The sequence below is a fragment of the Lynx canadensis genome, chromosome A1, assembly GCF_007474595.2.
Source record: "Lynx canadensis isolate LIC74 chromosome A1, mLynCan4.pri.v2, whole genome shotgun sequence".
Taxonomy (NCBI): domain Eukaryota; kingdom Metazoa; phylum Chordata; class Mammalia; order Carnivora; family Felidae; genus Lynx; species Lynx canadensis.
This window is the reverse complement of record NC_044303.2, coordinates 174795373-174814631: the sequence shown is the minus strand read 5'-3', so window position 1 is coordinate 174814631 and position 19259 is coordinate 174795373. Positions and strand designations below refer to the sequence as shown.

Genomic DNA, 19259 nt, shown 5'->3' with positions numbered 1-19259 from the left:
AGCTCTGGAAGAGGCCCTAAATGTGAGCCTGGACTCTTTGGGACAGGCAGAGGGCCAGTGTAGATGAGGGTGGAGAGGGGGCAGGGACCAGTCCATCATGCAGAGTCTTCTAAGCCATGGTCAGGATTTGGGATTTTATTCTAAATTCAGTGGATTATCACTGGATGATTTTAAGCAGGAGCGTGATAAAAAACTGCTTTTGCTTTAAAAAGATACCTCTGGTTACTGCATTGAGGAATGGGTGATACAAGTATGCTGGGCTGGGCATCGAGCAGGCAGAGAGAAGGTGAGACACAGCTTCACCCCTTGAGATGCTCAGCATCCAGCAGAGGAGACAGGACATGAAACCAGAATGCAGAACCCTGCGGGAAGGGCGGCCATGGGGAGGGATGTGCAAGGCATTACGGGAACACAGAGCCAAGAAGAACTCATTCAGTCTGGGATGGCACTGGGCAGGGGTTTGTGGAAGTGGGCCATGGCTGTTGGATTGCACTTAGAAAAGGAGAGGGTAGGGCTGGTGCCCAGGACAAGAAAGGCAACTTACCAGCAACAGAGTGCCTGAAATGGGAGCCGGACTGTCCGGGTTCAAATCCAACCCTGCCATTCAGTAGCTGTGTGCACTTCCACAAGTTACTTAACTACTCTGTGTCTCGATGTCCTCATCTTGAAGTGGAGACGATGAGAATCACAATACTAATTTCAAGGGATTTCTGTGAGGGTTAGCCAAGTTAAATTTGGGAAGCACTTAGACAGTGCCTGGAAAGCACCTAGAAAGTGACATATGAATAAATAAACATGGAGCACGTCCGAGAGCAGGAGCCTCTGGTGGAAAAGGTCTAGTAGGAGCCCAGCTCTGAGGGACCTTGAAGACCAGGCCAGGCATGCTCACCTTCTTCTGTATGCAACAAGGAGCCATTAAAGGACTTTAAGCAGGGGATCGTGGGGAGGAGAATAAGCTAAAGCCCAAAGGCCTTGAGAGGGAAAGGGACCTATCCCACAGTCACACAGCCAGTTATAGGAGGGATGCTGTCCTCGGTCTCCATGACTGATTCAATATCATAGCAAGGGAAGGACAGTACATATTTTGTTCCCCAGTTCATTCTCAGGGTTAGAAGGAGGCCTCGGTAACTCACAGTAAGTGTTTGTGGAGCACACGACTAAATACAATCACGCAGGGAAAGTCAGAAGCTTGGATTCCCAAGAAGGTCAATGCGTTTTGGATCGTGGAGAAGCTGCTCTCGAGAAAACAGACCAAACTCCTAGAGATGTTGACCTGGGGGCCTCCAGCCCTCTGAACCCCAGGTCCTCCTGTGACCGAAGACACTGCGCCCACGCTGCCCCAGACACCTACTCAAGCTACAACGAGCATTGCTGCATAGGTTCAGAAGTTAATCTTGGTGAAGTGCCTGGAAGATGAAAAGCGTTCCCCAGACATCCAGTGTGGTAATTGCCACTGCGGAGAAAATGCATCTCTACATTTGCAAGAGGCAGGCCTTTGTGTTCCACCAGAAAAACAGCCATTAGAATTCCTGTCTCTGACTCGTCACGAAAGCTGTGACAGCCTGGTGGGCAGGAGGGTCTTGCAGTTCAAGCAGCAGATGGCAGGACACTCAGAGGAACTCGGATGCAGCTATCCATTCGTGAATGCCTGCCTGCTCCAGGCAGGGCGTGGGGCCCGGCGCATCCTGGAGAGAGCCCCAGCCCCAGCACATCCTGCCGGTGACTTTGGGCAAGTCCCATCATTTCTCTGAGCTTCAAGTTCCATCATCTAAAAAATGGGGATATACCGCTGGCCCCACTGGGTCATTTGTTTTTGATTCTGACCATGTGGGGTTCGGGTTGTAATCCCATTTCACAAATGTGGAAACTGAAGCCCAGGGTATGGCTCACCAGTTCCTCAATACTCACTGAGCACCTGTGATGGGCCAGTAGCTGTTGGAGGAGCTGGAAAGACAACGAAGAATAAGACAGACAAGATAAGGTCCAGGCTGTCCCTGAGCTCACGTTCTTTCGAGAGACAGAAAAGAAGCAAGTCAACAATAAAATCATTTCACCAAGTTATATAAGTGCTAGGAAGGAAATAAGAGAGGGGTGTGTCAAGGAGGCAGGGGCTGTTGGGCTGTTTACATAAGGCAGGCAGGGCTTGAAGGAACAGGCATCAAAGCTGACATCTGGACAAGGAGAAGCAGCTGGCTATGGACAAGTGCAAAGGTCCCTGACGTAGGAAGAAGCTTGACAAAGGTGCATGACGGAAGTCGAGCCAGCAAGGGAAAGGGTGGTAGAGATAAGGGCAGAGAGGGTGAACCGGGCCAGAGCAGGCAGGGCCTTGACGACTGGGTGAAGCAGAGGGGTGGCATCATCTAAATCGTAGTAAGAGTCTTCTCCTCCATCTCATCACCGGTACGGGGCCTGCTGGGGCAAAGCCCACATCAAAGTGATCACCTGGACCCCTTTAGGCCTACGGTTCCTGCTGCCATCTCTAGAGCAGTCAGCCAAAGGGCAAAAAAGTGATGGGTTCCCCTGCTGGGAAATAAATGACATCGGTCGGCTGGCTGGCTGCTGGGTGGGCACTGCCCCGTACCTTGCAGGCGGCATCCCTAATGCTATGAGGCAGTGAGGGGAGGGAGAAGACATAAGGCCGCTGGATGGGGGTGAGGCGAGGGAGAGAGGCACCTGCATCAGGTGCAAAATGTAGAAGCGTGCCAAAAAATGCAGCCGTCAAGATAAATAACATGTTGTGCGGTATTTTTTATAAACAAAATTGGAGCCAAAGAATCCATAATGAAGAAAATATTAAAATGTTAAATGAGGACAGGATTCTAAAAGAGCCAGCTCGGGGGTAAGACAAATGGGGTGAATCAGACACGTGCAGGATCTAATCCTGACCCAGAGATGTTCGCTCAACTGCAGGAACACTTCCTGGGCCGGGGCCCTGTTCCCACCGGAAGCCAGCATCCAGAATGGGACGGCTCATGACAAACTGAAAGTAAGAACAGTCCCCAGTAGGCGCCTCAGAGACCACACTCCATCCCGGCTGTGGGGACAGAAGAACCCAAGCGGGGACCCACAGCCAGGAGGTGTCGGCTTGGCAGGCAGCCCTGGAGCCACGTACCCCAAGTGGACCTAAGTTCAAACTCACCCCTTGTATGCTCTGGGACCCTGAGTGAGTCTCAGTGCCTCTCAAGTCTCATCTGCCCCATCTGTGACCCCAGGCTAAGAAGACCTGGTCCCCAAGAGTCATAGATAAGATTTGTAGCCCTCTAGCACCTGCTACTCCCAAGTGTGGTCCCTGGACCAGCAACATCAGCGTCTCCTAGGACTTGTTATGAATGCGGAACCTTAGCCGCAGGGCAGACCCCTGAATCGAATTTGCATTTTAATGAGACCCCAAGGGATTGCAAGCATGTAAAAGCCCTGAGAAGCTGGCCAATTCTTGGCACTTTGAAGATGCTCAATAAATGATAGCGCTGCCCCTTTGCTCCCACACCCCTGATTTAGATCCTGACTTCAGGCAAGAGGAAAAACCCAAGAAGGGAGAAGAGATCCCGAGGTGGCCAACTCAGTACATTTTAAACGGTCAAGTTGTAAAGCCAGGGAGTTCTGGCTGGGCTCTTATACAAAACCATTTAGGTCCTCCATTCTTTATCCGGAAAATGGGAAAAATAATAGCAAATACCTTATACGGTTGCTGTGAAAATAAAATGAGATAATATGAGGTAAAACCTCAGCACAAAGCTCGGCACGTAGTAAGTGTTCAATAAAATTGCTTGCGATTGTTGCTGGTGGTGAGAGGGGTGGAGGGGGTTCAGTAATGGTTACTGAGTACAGCCCATATGATGAAATAGATAACATTTGTATAGCTCTTTGCCATTTATAAAGCACTTTCATCTATACCGTTTCAAACAGACTCTTATAACTCCCTGGGTAACATAGCATGAAATATATTCATTTTACAGAGGAAAAAAATCAAGGCTCAGAGAGGTAGTGATTTGGCTAAGCAAACCAGGATGTAAACCCCTAGGGTCTGAAACCAAAATCTGTGCCAGCAACAGAGCATCTAACAATAACCATGGGAAAGGTTAAAAATGGAATAAGATAATATTATGCTCTAGAGATAGTGTTATTCAACCCCCTTATTTTACAGAAGGGAAACCTGAGGCCCAGGGAGAGGAAGAGACTTGTCCAAGGTCACTCAGACAGAGCAACAGCCCTGGGTCAGAAGCCAGCTCACAAGGGTTCTTGTCCAGAGTCCCGTCCTGTGTCCAGACCCACCTCCTGAATCTGAATGGCCAGGCTCCACCTGATGAAGCCAGTGGCACCACTGTGGCGGCCCTGGCTGGTTCCCTGGGCATGTCTGCTGGACAGTAGGCATCCCATTACTGCCTTCCTTTCCAGGCCTAATCAGAGGAAGGTAGTGTAGAAGCTGGTGTTGCCAAGGTGAGAGCTGTGAGGTTGCTAGGACACAATTCGGGAGGCAGTCAGGGTGGCAGAAGAGGGCTTTGCTGAGCCTGGGGTAAAGATGAGGACCTGTCGTCAGGACAGGCTCCTCACTGGGGCCCGGAGGAGGACCTCTAACTCAGCGGGGTAGGTCAGCCAATGGGAGAGTTGAGTCCTCGCAGACCTTCCACCTCTATGCACCGCACCCAGCGAGGCAGAGTCTACTTCTCCCTCTAACCCCAGACCTCATCAAGCACAGGTCCTGCTACCTATCCCCCCAATCCAGACCCTGCCCTCAGGAGGAGCTCCCTAGGGCACAAGCTGAGCCCTGCAGTGGCTCTCCATCACCCTCTGGGTAAGTCCATGTCCCCTAAAGCTCCTCATAACTGACCCCGACAACCTCCCAGCTTCATCTTGTCCCCAAGGATATAGCCAAGCCAAATTCCTCCAAGTGGGACCATGCTCTCTCACACCTTTGCAGATGCTGTTCTTTCTGCCTGCAAAGCCTTTCCTGCTCCTCTGTCCTCTAAGCCTCAGCTTCAGACTCACCTTCTCAGGGAAGCCCTCCCTGAGGCCTCTGGCAGTGAGGCACCTCTGACGAGCCTGCATTTCCGGGGATGTCACCTTGTGTGTTAACTATCCTCTTCCTGTTTGTGTCCCCATTAGACTGTGGGCTTTTTTACATCTCACTCCTAGAGCAAGACCCAGGTTCCAACTGTGCAAGATCAAGACTTCTCTGAGCCTCTGTGCCCTCCTCTGTGTGATGGGGATTGTGACCTTGGCCTTGCCAGGCTAATGGGAGTATTAGAGATCGTGGATGTGAAGGGCTTGGTACATCACAGATACAGCAAAAGTGCGGCCGTTGCCCTGTTGTTTATGTCAGTGCCGCCCGTGCCCAGCCCGGCGTGCTCGCTAACACGTGCACGCTCAGTGTATCCGTCACCTGCGCCGGGAGAATAGTAACCGCTGTGCAAAAGGGCTCCGAGAACAGTGAAGCCCCGTTCAAGTGTACATCATCATCATTCTGATCGTCAGCACCCTTGATTCCCACCAGCCCACTAGACCTGAGTCATCCTGACATACTCTCTGCCCAGGCATTGAACAAACGGGTTCATTCACTGCACAAAAGAGTATCTACTCTGGGCCAGGAATGTGCCAGCTGTTTTGCAACTTAGCAGTAGGTAGACATTCAATACTTAATTGTGCCACCGTTCTCCTCCTGGCCTTCTAAAGGTCGGCCTCCCCACCTGGCGTGCCTGTGGCCCTGCCTGAGGCCAGGGAGGTCACTCTTTGCTCTAAGATGCTCCGTGGGCAGTCAGGGGGCCCACTTCCCCGCCTAGCCAGTCAGAAAACAGTAACATCTGCCCTGTTTCTAATCCAGTTGCTCGTTTTAAATTCAGCTCTGAGAGCCGGAGCATGCTTGTCCTTTTCCCTGCGGTGTCCCCAGCTTTAGAACATGGCCTGACACAGCCATTCAGCCACTATTTACTCATTCATTCACTCACCCACCAGATATTTGTCAAGTCCCGCTAAGTGCCAGGCCTGGGAATCAGCGGGGCCCTGCCTCGCTGAGCTCCTACTCTAGAGGTGGGATTGGGGGTGGAGGACATTGTGTCGGGAGGCAGCAATGCCTTGGAGCAGTGGAGGCCAAAGGGCTAGGTACTGTGGTCCCAGGTGGTCCCAGAAGACGACCGGTCACAGAAAGGGGCTTGAGTGGGCTGATTGTTGGAGTCCCTGCTTTACCTATACTGTGTCTATCATCCAGGGCAAATCCTCAGTCCCCACCTCTGGAAACGACAAGAATCTCCCCTTTCTTGAGTCACAGCAGGATTGTGGTTACGGGAGGGGGAAAACAGTCGAGGAGGTGGCACCAGGTTGTACACAGGCCCCTGAAGTTGCCGAGGCTTTGGTGCCCGGCCAGGAGAGGCCCTGACTGCAGCAGGGGGCAGAGTGGGGACTGAGGGTTCTGATCTGGCTCCACAGGCTCCCCTGGTGGGAGGTGGAGCAGAATGGCCTCCCCTCTGTGTGCCTGTGTTCTCGTCTGTAAAATGGGACAACATCAACTTCACTAGCCCTAGCTTTGTGAGAGCAGACCTAGCAAACTTGCTGAGCACCGCTCAGTCAACAAATGTCTAATGGGTGCCCACTTTCTGTCAGGACTTGTGCAAGGCTCGGGATACAGTCATGGAATGTACCCTTGAATGCTTGGTGCCTCCTAGGAGAAAGCAGAGGCAGGTAACTAAAATTTGAGGGTCTGCAATGTAATAGGTATCTTCCCAGATATTTTTAGTCAACACTGACAACAGTAATTACAACCAGCATTTATACGGCATTTAATGTAGGGGGTTGGTGCAGTTAGTAGCCCCATTTTATACATAAGGAAACTGAGGCTTGGGGAGACGTAATGGATTTTCCCAAAGCCAGAATTCAAACCCAAGTATGACTGACAGTAAATCCCATCCATTGACATAGTCAGAGATCACATTTAAGCCAGAAAGCAGTGTGGTCAGTGGTACCATACAAGAGTTGCCTGAACCAGTGACCGAGATGGGCAACTGGTGTCAGGGGAGTAGGTGAGGTGGGGCCCGGGGTTGGGTCTGATGCCAGGTAGAGTCCCATCTTGCCCAGCCCCTTGATGAAACCCAGGGGATCAGTAGTGGCCTCAGGAGAAGCAAGAGTATGTCTTTAGTGGGGCCTGGGGTTCAGTGCCCATTCAGAAAGCCAACCACCCCAAAAGTCCTCTCCCTTTACCCCTCAACACCCTCTCTTCTCTTCCAGGGATCTGTGCATCTCTGGCATGCTACCTGCTCTGCTCATTGACTGAAGGCCCCTACATCTCAGCTCAGCCACGAAGCAAAGGTAAGAGTACTGTCCAGGGTCATTCCATGGATGGTGTTCAGGCCTCCCCACTCCTGGGGCCCCAGTGAAGGGGTCATGATGACATTTCCCCTCTGTGATCACCAAGACCACTCCTAATTAGAAAGGAGCTGAATCAACTGGGCAATATGGTGGAATGGTGCTAGCTTGCATTTTCAGAGTTGTTTACAACAGAGAAACACTTTCTTGTGCATTATCTCCTTCCATGATGCTCCCCCCAAAAAAACCTTAGGGGGTATTATCCCCAATTTACAGATGAGGAGACAGACGCACAGAGAGGGGAAAGCACTTACAGCTGGCAGGTGGCTAAGCCTGAATTCCAACCTACATTTTCTTGTCTGTTATCCCCATATGGCCTGTGCATATTGTCTGTGCTTGCTACATGCTTGATGAATGAATGATGAATTAATGAACTGACCAAGATCAATGGCAGGGCAGAGCAGGCTGGAATCTGGCTCTCCTGTTACCCCAGTTCCTATGTTTTTTTCTGCTAACTGTGGCTTTCTGCTTTGATGAGCTCAACACTATACCAATCCCTACACCCCCACCCCAGGATTTCAAGCATCTCATGTGTGGTGTCCACTACCCCTCCTGCTGCAGACAGAAGGATAAAGGTGGAGTGGTTGGCCTCAGCCTCTCTGTCGGGTGGCCCCCAAGCGTGGATCACACCCAGCAGCCCTTCATCCACATCGCCTCTTCCCCACCACCCACTACCAGTAATCCAATGTGCATAGTTGTAAACTTGTTTCTTTAAATAAACAGTCTTGAGTTTCATACCAAATAGTCTTTTAAGAGGAGGAACGTCTCCAGGCCACCTCGTATTTAGCATACAGTGAGCCACATATTTGCACAGAGAGAGGTGTGTGGATATAGAGATCGCGATCGCTATAGATATCGTTGCTCATCCAGATGGGAGCTATTTATGATGCTGAGTCACTCGCAATGAATGCCACTGAGGGATTCCAGGCTGGGCTCTGAGCCCCAGCATCACAGACCTCATGGCTCTCTGCCTCATCCTCACTGTTCACAAATGAGAGAGACAGAGAGAGAGAGTGGTCCCCCATCTCAGTGCAGGGACAGAAGGAGACATGTTGGCCACAGGAAAGAGAGACTTTCTCATAACCAAGTTCTATTTCAAATCATTGTCCTCCATCCAGAACACCACACCCTTACAGAGCATCTAGTCCAATTCCTTCCTTGTATAGATAGGAGAGAAAACTGAGACCCAGAGAGGGAAGGGCCTTGCCCAGGGTCACACAGCGAGTCAGTGACAGAGCTGGTCCGAGAGCTCGAAACTTCTAATTGCTGCCTGGGGCTCTTTCCCCTTTCCCAGCCACCTTCTTCAGCTTTATCTCCAATGTCTTGGCATTTCAGCCCCTCAGGAGCTTCCTGTCTTCTGAAACCTTGGAGATGTCACTGAGCACCTCTTTCCTTGAGCTCCTCCAGGAGGGGAACTAAGTCTGGTTTGGGGGTTATCCCCAATACTTACTGCAGGAACTGCACACACTAGGCACTCAATACATGTGCATTGGGTATATAAGACCAAACTCAGCACCAACTCCTGGGGAACCCTAGTTCTCCATTTGAAAAAGCACCCATTTATCCCCACCCTCTCTTTCTTGTCTCTAAGCCAGTTCTCTATCCATGCAAAAATAGACTCCCTCCCACTCACCACCCACCTCTGCCCAATTCTATAATGAATCAATTTTATTAATAGGCTTTAGGATAGAAACTTGACAAAGGCTTTTTGTGAAAGTCACCCTTTATCTCCCTATATAGTTTTCTTCTCAAAGAATTCTAATAAACTGGTCAGATGAGATTTTGCTTTACATAAAATATTCATTAATCCACTCCTTCCTTCCATATGGAATATGTTCGTTTAAACATTCGGTGATCTCTATTCTTTATTATGGATTTTATCCAGTTGTTCTAAGAGACCATGGAATAACATGGAAAGCGTATGGGCTTTGGAATTAGGGCTGGGTTAAATTCCAACTGACCACATACTGGCCCTGCATCCACACGGATTGCTATAAAAATTAAATAAGATAATCTATAAAGTGTCCGGCACATAGTAAGGGCTCAGTGCAAGTTTGTGAATAAATGCAAGACTCAGGACCCATATGAACCATATCCTAAAGAGTAAGGGACCAACTGACTCTGCAATCTGAAATATTAAAATCAAACAACCCCAGAAGGGTAGTTTGAGAAGTCTTGAAGAGCAGACCCCAAGAATTACCCTGTTGGTTGGGATGTCTCCAGGCCAGAAAATGAAGCTTTTTCTCCAGCTCCTTGTACAAGGAGTTCCCTCAGCTCAAAGAAAAGTCAGAGTCTGGAATCTAGGAAAACAGAAAGCTCCTTGAGAATAAGCATTGTGTGCTGTTAACTGTTGGGTTCTACCTCTCCCAAAACTAGAGCCTATCCATAGGGTAGTACAGATAGGCAAAGATGGATAGGCAGCTGTTGTATTCTACCTCTTCCAAAACTACCCTACCCATAGGGTAGTATGTATAGTCAAAGAGATACACAGTAAGTATGCATTGGGTTGAGTTGAGTTGAGTTGAGTTGAGTTGAGTTGAGCTAAGTTGACTTGGCTTTAATTGACTTGAGTTGTTTGAGTTTGCTAATGGACCCAACTCTAGGACCTACCAAGGGAGAAGCTTCCTGGAACTCAAGCTTAGCTTAGACTGGGACCCACAGCACAGGGGAGACCCCAAGGATGATGTCCTGGGAACATTCAGGGCCTTCCAAAGATCGAGGTATCTCAGAGATAACCAGAACCATAGATAGGACTGAGAAAAAAGGTAGAAACCTTGGCTTGGTGGGGGGCACCACAAAGCTGAATTTCCTTTAGAAATCTTTAAAATTTATCAGAATTTGGACTGGATCTTACTTTATCTTTAGAGTAACAGATTCTTCTCTTCATGGCAGAGAAGGGCCCTTTAGTGGTACCCACTTCAGTGGAAGATCTCTAGGTTGGGGGCATAGGCTGCCATGAAGGGAGAAAGCAGCCTGACAGGAGCCAGTCAGAGCTCCATATTGCAGATGCTGACACAATTGTAAATTGATCCTTCTATTGGAGTAAGGGTTTGGGGGTCTGATTAAGGTACGATTCAAAGTCCAGACTTACATCAGGCATCAGTTGATGAAGGGAACGGTGACCCAGGAATCATAATGAGGAATCAGACAAGACCTCTGGCACCAATGGGGTCCCTTCACTGGCCCCATCTCAGGCACTGCTCATCACAGGATGCAACCAGGTCCCGAAAGGAGCCAGGAACAGAGGCAACAATGAGACTCAGGTCAACAGGGGCTGCTCCAATCCTTACTGCATTTGGCTGTGTCTGTCTGTCTCCTACACTGGCTTGGGAACCCATCAAGGGGACTACATCTATTCTTCTTGTGTCATCTAAAAATCTGGGTACAGGTTAGACATCAGTGTTTGATGAATGAATAATTAGGTCAGAGTAAGCCTTACAATGCCAGTGGAAGATTTCAAGAGAGTAAGATGGAAAATTTTAAGATTTTAAAATGGCAAAGGTCCAAGAGAGAGATGCCAGCCAGGAAAGATAACATAGACCCAGAAGTTGCCCCTCAGGAGTTTGGCTCACAGGGAAAGTTGGACTAAATGAAGTCAAGAGACAGAGTGATGCCATGGGTCAAAATAACATTCCTCAGAGTCCTGGGCTTCTGAGACAGTTCTCAAGGGCCATTGTAGAATGGATTTGGTCAAGAGAAGTTTTTAAAAAGGAATCTCTGCACCCAACAATCCTATTTGAATAATTTTTAAAAGCTCCAATTTTATCTGTTTCATATATTAGATTTCCAAACACATTTTCATTTTTAACAGATTCATTGGATTTTTAAAAAATCTATTTGGAAAGGACTAGTGTTGAAAGAGCCTTGGCATTTGGAGTTAGACTGTCTGGATTAAAATCTCAGCCTCAAGCCTTTCCACCTATGGGACTTTAGGAAGGGACCCCTTTGAGCCTCTATATTCTTATCTATAAACCATCCTTCTAGAAAAAGGTGAGAATTAACTAAGGAGCTACAGTATGTCCCAAGGGCTGTACATGGGTGATTGATGGTGTACACGATGATTTTAGGTAGTAGATGGATGAACATTTATTATTTTAATAGCTCACAATTGTGCATGTTAGAAAAATATAACTGACACACCAAATTCTGTGATTTATGGAAATAATATAGCATTTCCTTTTAAAAGAAATTCAGAGCTTTTTTAAAAGGCAAAATCAATTTAAAGAAAACTACAAAAGTAAATGAAATAGTAGTTATAGGCAGAATCATGAAGGGGGTACAGGAATGACTGAAATGTGGGGAAAACTGAGATAATCTGTGTAAAATACCTATCCATGTCTGTCACTCAGGAAGGGCTCTAAAGAGTTAATTCTTGTATCCTTCTCTCAATTCCCTGAGATGGCTGGACCTAGAACCAAGCTCGTCCACTGGGACAAGATAGGCCCCCAAGCCTAGTCAGCCAGGAATACAGTGTATGGTGGGTACGAGTGGGCAACCATGGCCAAGTCCAGGCGGGCAGCCATGGTCAAGTCCAGACGGGCAGCTAGCCATAGGATCTCGGCAGCAGGCACAGGCTGAAGAGGCAATGTTTTCCACAGAGTGGGCACCAGCCGTAGTTTCTAGCAGCTTCTAGCTGAAATTAACGTAACACATGTTGTATTTTCCAGTCCTCGTTTTTACCATTACCTTCCACTTATAGAATAGGATAGAGCTTTCTTGTTTTTGCGAATGATGTCATGTTCCTTTTAGGAATACATGTATTAAAGGTTAAGAAGTGAGTGGTGTTGTTATTGTTCAGTATAAAGTGAGTAATCGTACAAGAGAATACATGCGTGGAAACAAGGTAAAGGTGATCATGACTGAGAGAAACGCCAGTCTGGCAGAAGCATGGAAAGGGGTCCTGCAGCTCCAGGGCCCATGCTGAGCCCACAACAAAGATGTCTCCAGACTCATCCGCTGGCTTCAGGTCAAGCCTTGTCCTGGGGAGGCAAAGGTGGCCCCATCCTAAGGAGCCAGCTTGCTGTGCAGGTGACCTGGAGCCTCCAGACTGAGCTGGGAGTCCAGGGACCACGACAGTGGCCCAGCAGCAGTCATTATGGTCAGGGCTGCCCCCAGAGGGTGTGTCTGGAAGAAATCTCAGTCCTCTGGTTTCTGGCGAGGCTGGTGGCTGCAAAGGATGACCCAGCAGCTCCAGAAGAAGGGGAGGAAGGAGCTGAGGGTAAGGAAAAGCCAAAGCTTTTCTCTGTAGCTGACTCTGTAGCCTGTGCAAGCTTGGCCTGGCATTCAGGGGAATCCAGTGTGAACCCAAACAGTCCACACCAGCCTATGAGAGGTGCTGTGCATCGGTGTTAGTAGCAAACAACAGAAACCAAATCTGCCCCAATCAAACAGAAGCAGGGGTTATTGAGAGGTTATCAGATAACACCCAGAAACAAAAGGAAGCCTGCGATCAGGCTCAGGAAAGGGACAGGAACCAAAGCAGACCTGGGGTCTGGTAGCAGGAATGAGGCCAGTTTCTTCAAGTCTCCCCTGTGGGGACGCATCAGCTACAGTGTTTGTTCCTCCTTGCATCACTCTACGCATGATTCACAGCCACAGGAGGGGCACTAGCTGGCATGGCTTGGGTCCCTGTGTCCTCCTTCTTGGCCAGCAGAGAGCATGGAGCTTGATCAGATTCCCTCCAAGACTTGAACACTGAGGAAGGGGTGATTCTCAAAAAGAAAATCAAGGGACTGTTATTAAAGGAGGAGAAATGATTCTAGCCAGAATCCCAACCAGCAAATGTCTACCATGAGGAGCCAGGGAGGACCAGGCGGTGTGGTCCCCCGGGCCTGACTCTTCGGAGCCATCCCTGGGGCTTCCTTTCTCCCCACACTGGTAGGGCCAGGTCACTGTCCTGACCTAGGGCCAGTAGGCAGCCATAGCCAAGACAGAAGCCCATCAGACTTCCAGTGAGGCGTTCCTGGATCTTCCAATTAGCTGAGGGAGGGAGAAAGTTGGATAAGGCTGTTCCTTGACCCCAGAGCTGAAAAGGATCTGCTGGGTTGAGGAAGTCTAATGAGAATACTCACTCAGGGGCCACAAACTCACTGTCTGCAGGGCTGGCCAGAAATCAATACATGAAAGGAACTATGGTGATCTGGAATATGCCTGTCTACAGGGGCAGCCCCTGCTGGGTCCAGCCAACTGTTGCTATACAGACTCACGGCCCCAGTGTTGATCGATATCCTGATTTTTTTTAATGTTTATTTACTCATTTTGAGAGAGCGAGAGAGAGAGAGCACACATGCACCTGTTCATGAGGGGAGGGGGGGTGGAGAGAGAGAGAATCTCAAGCAGGCTTTTTGCTTGGGGCTCAATCCCACAAACCATGAGATCATAACCTGAGCTAAAATCAAGAGTCAGACGCTCAGCCAACTGAGCCACCCAGGCACCCCAATTTAAGTAAATCCCCAAATCCAGATTTTTTGTGAGACTCCTCCTTTCCAAGTATTGTTAACTACCGAAAAAAAGTTTAAATACTGTGCTGACCAGACAATGCAAACCACCAGTTTGTGACCACTAGACTAACTTCTCTTCATCCACCTCAACAGCTAAGAAGTCACTTCCTCCAGGAAGCCTTCTGTGACTTGCCCCTCCCTCTGCCTTGCCACCCTCTGTTTGGATTCCCACAGACCCAATATTTCCTCCTATCACAGTAACGACACTCTGCATTATACAAACTCCTTTGCTTCCATCTGCTGCCCTTTAACTGTGCTTCCCAGAGGGTGAGGGTGCCCACCACATCTGACATCTATGCCCAGCATAGTGCCTGACACATTCGAGGCACAGGGCACAACTGTAGGGACTGCGGTTGTCAAGATGGCTAGGTTAAACAATGGTGAAAATTAATCCTGAGACCTCCGTGGCTTAATACAACAAAAGTGGGCGTCCCTCATGCAAAGTCTGCTGTGGGCCCAGCAGGTCTCTGGGTAGCCTCCTGCCAAGCGGTGACTGGGAGACCCAGGCTGCCTCCACCATTCGGTGGCAGGGGAGGAGAGCGAGCAGAGAATTCCCACACACTCCAAACCTCAGCCTACAAGTGCCTTTTGTCGGCTCCCTTCACAGAACATTGGCCAGAACTAGTCCCATGACCCGTCTCACTCCAAGAGGCACAAACCCTGGGCTGCAGGCGACAGTGCTAAGGAACCCCAGGGTCCAACAGGTAGACTCCAGCTGCTGGTGGGCAGAGGCAGCCAAGGCCCATCGTTCATGGGAAGCAGCAGGACTCCACAGGTCATGTTTAACTCAAGACATCTGGAAAATTGGGACGAGAGTGAGGAGAGAATTTCACCAGCTTGAGCTTTCCACCTCTCCTTATTTTTCCAATCAGTAAACATTAGGAAATGAAAATCAAGTTGATGGAAAAATTGAGGTCAAATGCCAATGAGCAAACCATTTAGAGTGAAATCGCCACCTGGCCCCGTGACGACCTGGGAGTGACTGCAGCTGCTCACAGGGCCTCTCTGCTGCGATCAAAAGCCAGTGCACTCAGGGATCCTGACCCCTGCTGTCAGCCTTGCCCAGAACCTCAGCCAATGGCACCCCCAACTGCAGCCCTCTAGTTTCCATTTGATGCTGCTGGTGACAAGAAGCTCACCACCCCACCCCCACCCCCAAACCATCCTGCTTCGCTTTCAGACCACTCCCATGGTGTTTGTGGTGACAGGATCCGATGTCCCTAGGGACTAGTGTTTGAGGAAAGTGCCTGGCCCAATTCACCCCTCTGGCTGACCAATCACTGCCTTGACCCCCAGGAGCTGTCTGGGGAACCGAGTGAAGTAGAATGAAGGAGGTGAGGCATTCAGGGTAGGGGAATATGTGTCCATTTCTGGTTCATAGAATGAAGACAGAAATCCATTACATGGGAGATAGGATCAGAACCAGAGACATTTATCCCAGAGAAGAGTCTCTGAGAAACTGTCACAGGACAGTGATGGAGGTCCAGCCTGATTAAATGAGGGGGGCAACAGAGGGGCAAATAAGATCCCCAAATAAGAATGTCTTTTCCCGGGGTGCCTGGGTGGCCGACTTCGGCTCAGGTCATGATCTCGCGGTTTGTGGGTTCAAGGCCCCACGTCGGGCTGTGCTGACAGCTCAGAGCCTGGAGCCTGCTTCAGATTCTGTGTCTCCCTCTCTCTGACCCTCCCCTGTTCATGCTCTGTCTCTCCCTGTCTCAAAAATAAATAAACGTTAAAAAAAAACATTAAAAAAAAAAAAAGAATGTCTTTTCCCTCATTCGTTCTGCAAACATTCACAGTTTGTCTACTGTGCCAGGCCCCATGCTGAACACTGGGAACAGAGAGACTAATCAGTCACAGGCCCTGAGCTTGGGTGAATGGGCAGGCATGTAATAATAATATTAAACCCATATGGGGATGGCTGAGATAAAGTGCAGGATGGAGACTATGGGAGATCAGAGAAGGGGTACCTGGCCTACCTGGAGGTGGGGTGTTCAGGAAAGGATGAGGGGGCAGACAAAATGGGAAGAAAAGGATGGCGGGTCAAGGGCAAAGGCCCAGAGATGAGAAATAGCCTGGCATGTGGGAAGACCTACCCACTGTCCTGTTGCTTAAGGCAGGAAGTGATGACAGGGAGGCCAGAGCAGGCAGCAGAGGGCCTTGAATTGCCAGGGAGCTGGCACCCTGGCCTAGGCTAGGAGAGAGCCATAGGCAGTGGGGGGAGGAGGGGGGGAGGTTGCAGAAAAACATATCCTACATTCCTAACAAACCTATGTTTGTTACTGAAATATAACCTACATTCATAAAAGTACTCACATCATACATTTACAGCTCAATGAACTTTCACAAAGTAAACATACCCATGTAACCAGCCCCAGATCAAGAAACAAACTTCCCAGCTTGCCAGAAAGCCCCTTTGCTCCTCTCTTCATCGCCCCCTCCCTGAAAAAGAACCACTGTTCTCCACTATTCTAACTTCTAACCTCATCGATTAGTTGGTTTATTTTTGAACATCGCACAAATGAAATCACGCATTCTTTGGTATTTGACTTCTTTCACTCATTATGTGTGGCATTCTCTCATGTTATTCATTCCCATGGCTAAATTGTATTGCAAATATAATTATATTTGGAATTACATATATTATGTTATAATATTAATACATAACATATTTGACAACACCAAAATGCATTCATCCATTCTAGTGTTGATGGACATTTGGGTTGTGTTCAACTTGGGACCCGTGAAAAATGGTTCCATTAAGATTCTTGCTTGTGTCTTTGGATGAACATATATACACATTTCTGTGGGGGTTATGCCAAGGAGTAGAATCAGTACGTTATAGGGGATGTGGGTTCATCTTTAGCAGCTACTGTCAAATGTTTTTTCCAAAATGGTGGTCCTAATTTACACTCTGCACTGTACTGTATGAAAGGTCTAGAAGCTCCATGGCCTCCCCTACATTTGACATTTTCTGTCCTTTCCATTTTAGCCATTCTGGTGAGTGCACAGTGGTGATTTGCATTTCCCTAATGACTAGTGAGGTTGACCACATTTTCATGTGCTTACTGGCCATTTGGACATTCCCTTTCCTGACATGGTTGTTCATGTCCCTGGAAGTTGAGGAACAAGGTGTACATTTTATTTTAGAAAGTCATCTCAGGCGGCTAAGTAGGGTGACTGGGATTGTAGAAGTAGATTCTCTTGAACCTCTGGCTAATACCAATGGCATCTCACTTAGGCACAGGGCTTCATCTGCTTCCTCTGCCTCTTTAAATTCTTACAGCCTCCTTGAGAGGTCAAAATTGTTACCAACAGGGGCACCTGGGTGGCTCAGTGGGTTAAGCATCTGACTTCAGCTCAAGTCATGATCTCACGGTTCATGAGGTTGAGCCCCACCACGTCGGGCTCTGTGCTGACAGCTCAGAGCCTGGAGCCTGCTTTGGATTCTGTGTCTCCCCCTCTCTTTCTCTCTTTGCCTCTCTCTCTCAAGAATAAATAAATGTTAAAACATTGTTTAATTGTTATCAACATCTCAACACCTCAAAGATGAGGTGACTGGGAAATTACTTGTACAAAGTCTCACAATCGGAGCTAAGTGTAGAGCCCCAGCATGGGGGGCCTCAGCCCTGGGTTTGCTTCCTCGTTAATCTCAGACACGAGCAGGAAGCCTGGGAAGGAATAGAAGAGAAAGGAACAAAAGAAAGGTAAAGAAACAGCGCCAAGAACATCTATCGCACTCTTATATTTTATCTCACAAGAGGAGATTCTCCCTCCCTTTCCTCTCTTCCTTCCTCTTCCCTCCCCTCTCCCCACCTCTCCCCAAAAGTCCTACCAGAGGTGAACAGCCATCAGAAGCCTAGTGACCCCCAACCCCATTATTGTTGGATGCCCAGTGATGTGAAGGGAGGACTGGGGCCAACCTGAGTTGCCTGACCTGCTACCACTCACTCCGTGGCCCAGAACCGGTCACTTTACCTCCCTGGGTCTTCGACTCTTTATCTGTTTCAACAGTCCCTTCCTCAGAGCCTATGGAGAGAAGCCAATGAGCCAGCATGGGGCCTGGCACAAAGCAGCCCCTGGTTAGTTGGTACATGCTCGTTCCCTCCCTGGCCACATCCAGGACTGGTGTGCTCCTGTCTGCCTGCAGGCCCTGTCCTTGGCTCTCTCCTCCCTGAGTAGCAGGCAGCACCCTTTGTCTCATGCAGCGACAGCAGGCCCCTAGCGGTTTCGGTCACTGCCAGAGAGCAGGTGTGGCAGGGGCAGGAAGAGCACCCCTCCCCCAGGACCTCCCTGCAGCTGCCCTGCACTCTGGCCAACAGCCAGACAATTCGCCCCAGAAGGGCCTTCTCTTCTCAAGGGCTCTCATCTCAGAGCCCAGACCCTTTATTTTGGGAGCCTTGCTTGGTAAAGTGCTCTGTCAAAGCTACCTCCGAGCAACATCCCCACCCCCACCGCACACACACCACACACTGCCATCCTGCCTGATCTTCCATTCATTAATCTACACGGTATTTGGTGAGCATCCCAGGCACCCTGCTAAGCCCTAGGAGACCCACAAGGTCCCTGTCTTTCTGGGGCTTCCCCTGCAGGGTGTGGGGAGGTGGGTAAGAAACAAGCAGATGGATACAAGACATAGGATCACTTTGGGATGGTGCTCAGGGTTATGGATGGTGAAGTCCAAAGCTGTAATGGACCACCCTGTCCCCGAACAGAGTGGAGAAATTTACAGGCCTGCTGCTGGCAGGGGTGTGTCCTTCTCGGGTTTGGGCTCCAAAGTCAGCTCCTAGAGGGAAGGGTCACAGCATAGTTACCACTGGAGAGGAGGTCCCAGGAGGTTGCTGGACAAGCTTCTAGCTGCCCTGACCCCCACCTATCCCACCCCCTCCTTTCCCTCCCTGCAGAGGCCCGGCCAGATCCTTCAGATCCAGCAGCCCGCACAATTGTCTTGTCCTCTCCCACCTCCTGAGCAGCAAGAGGGGTCACATGACGCTTCCTTGACTTACCAGCTACTCCCCACCCATCCCATAGGGTTTGTCCTCCAACCCTACTGGGTTCTGACCAAGCCACGCCCTTTCCAGATGGGTCCCTTACAAAATACCAGGAGTGGGGTGCCTGGGTGGCTCAATCGGTTGAGTATCCAACTCTTGATTTCGGCTCAGGTCATGATCCCGGGGTCATGGAATCAAGCCCCGTGTCAGGCTCCTCCACTCAGTGTGAAGCCTGCTTAGGATTCTCTCTCTCTCTCCCTCTGCCCCTCTCCTTGACTCACATGCTGTCTCTCTCCCTCTCTAATACATACATACATACATACATACATACATACATAGAAAAAGAGAGGACAGAGCTCTTCTCTCCTTAAAAAAACAAAAACAAAAAAAACAGGGGCACCTGGGTGGCTCAGTC

General features: G+C 49.3%; 1 protein-coding gene across 2 annotated transcripts in view; it reads left to right on the top strand.

The window, feature by feature from the left end:
- CPLX2 (complexin 2) overlaps positions 1–19259 on the top strand; it is a 79883-nt gene that overhangs the window by 4362 nt on the left and 56262 nt on the right. For both annotated transcript variants that reach the window (XM_030327301.1, XM_030327318.1), the window contains exon 2: positions 7216–7296. The gene's annotated coding sequence lies outside the window, so the exon portion shown is untranslated. The remainder of the gene's footprint in view (positions 1–7215; positions 7297–19259) is intronic.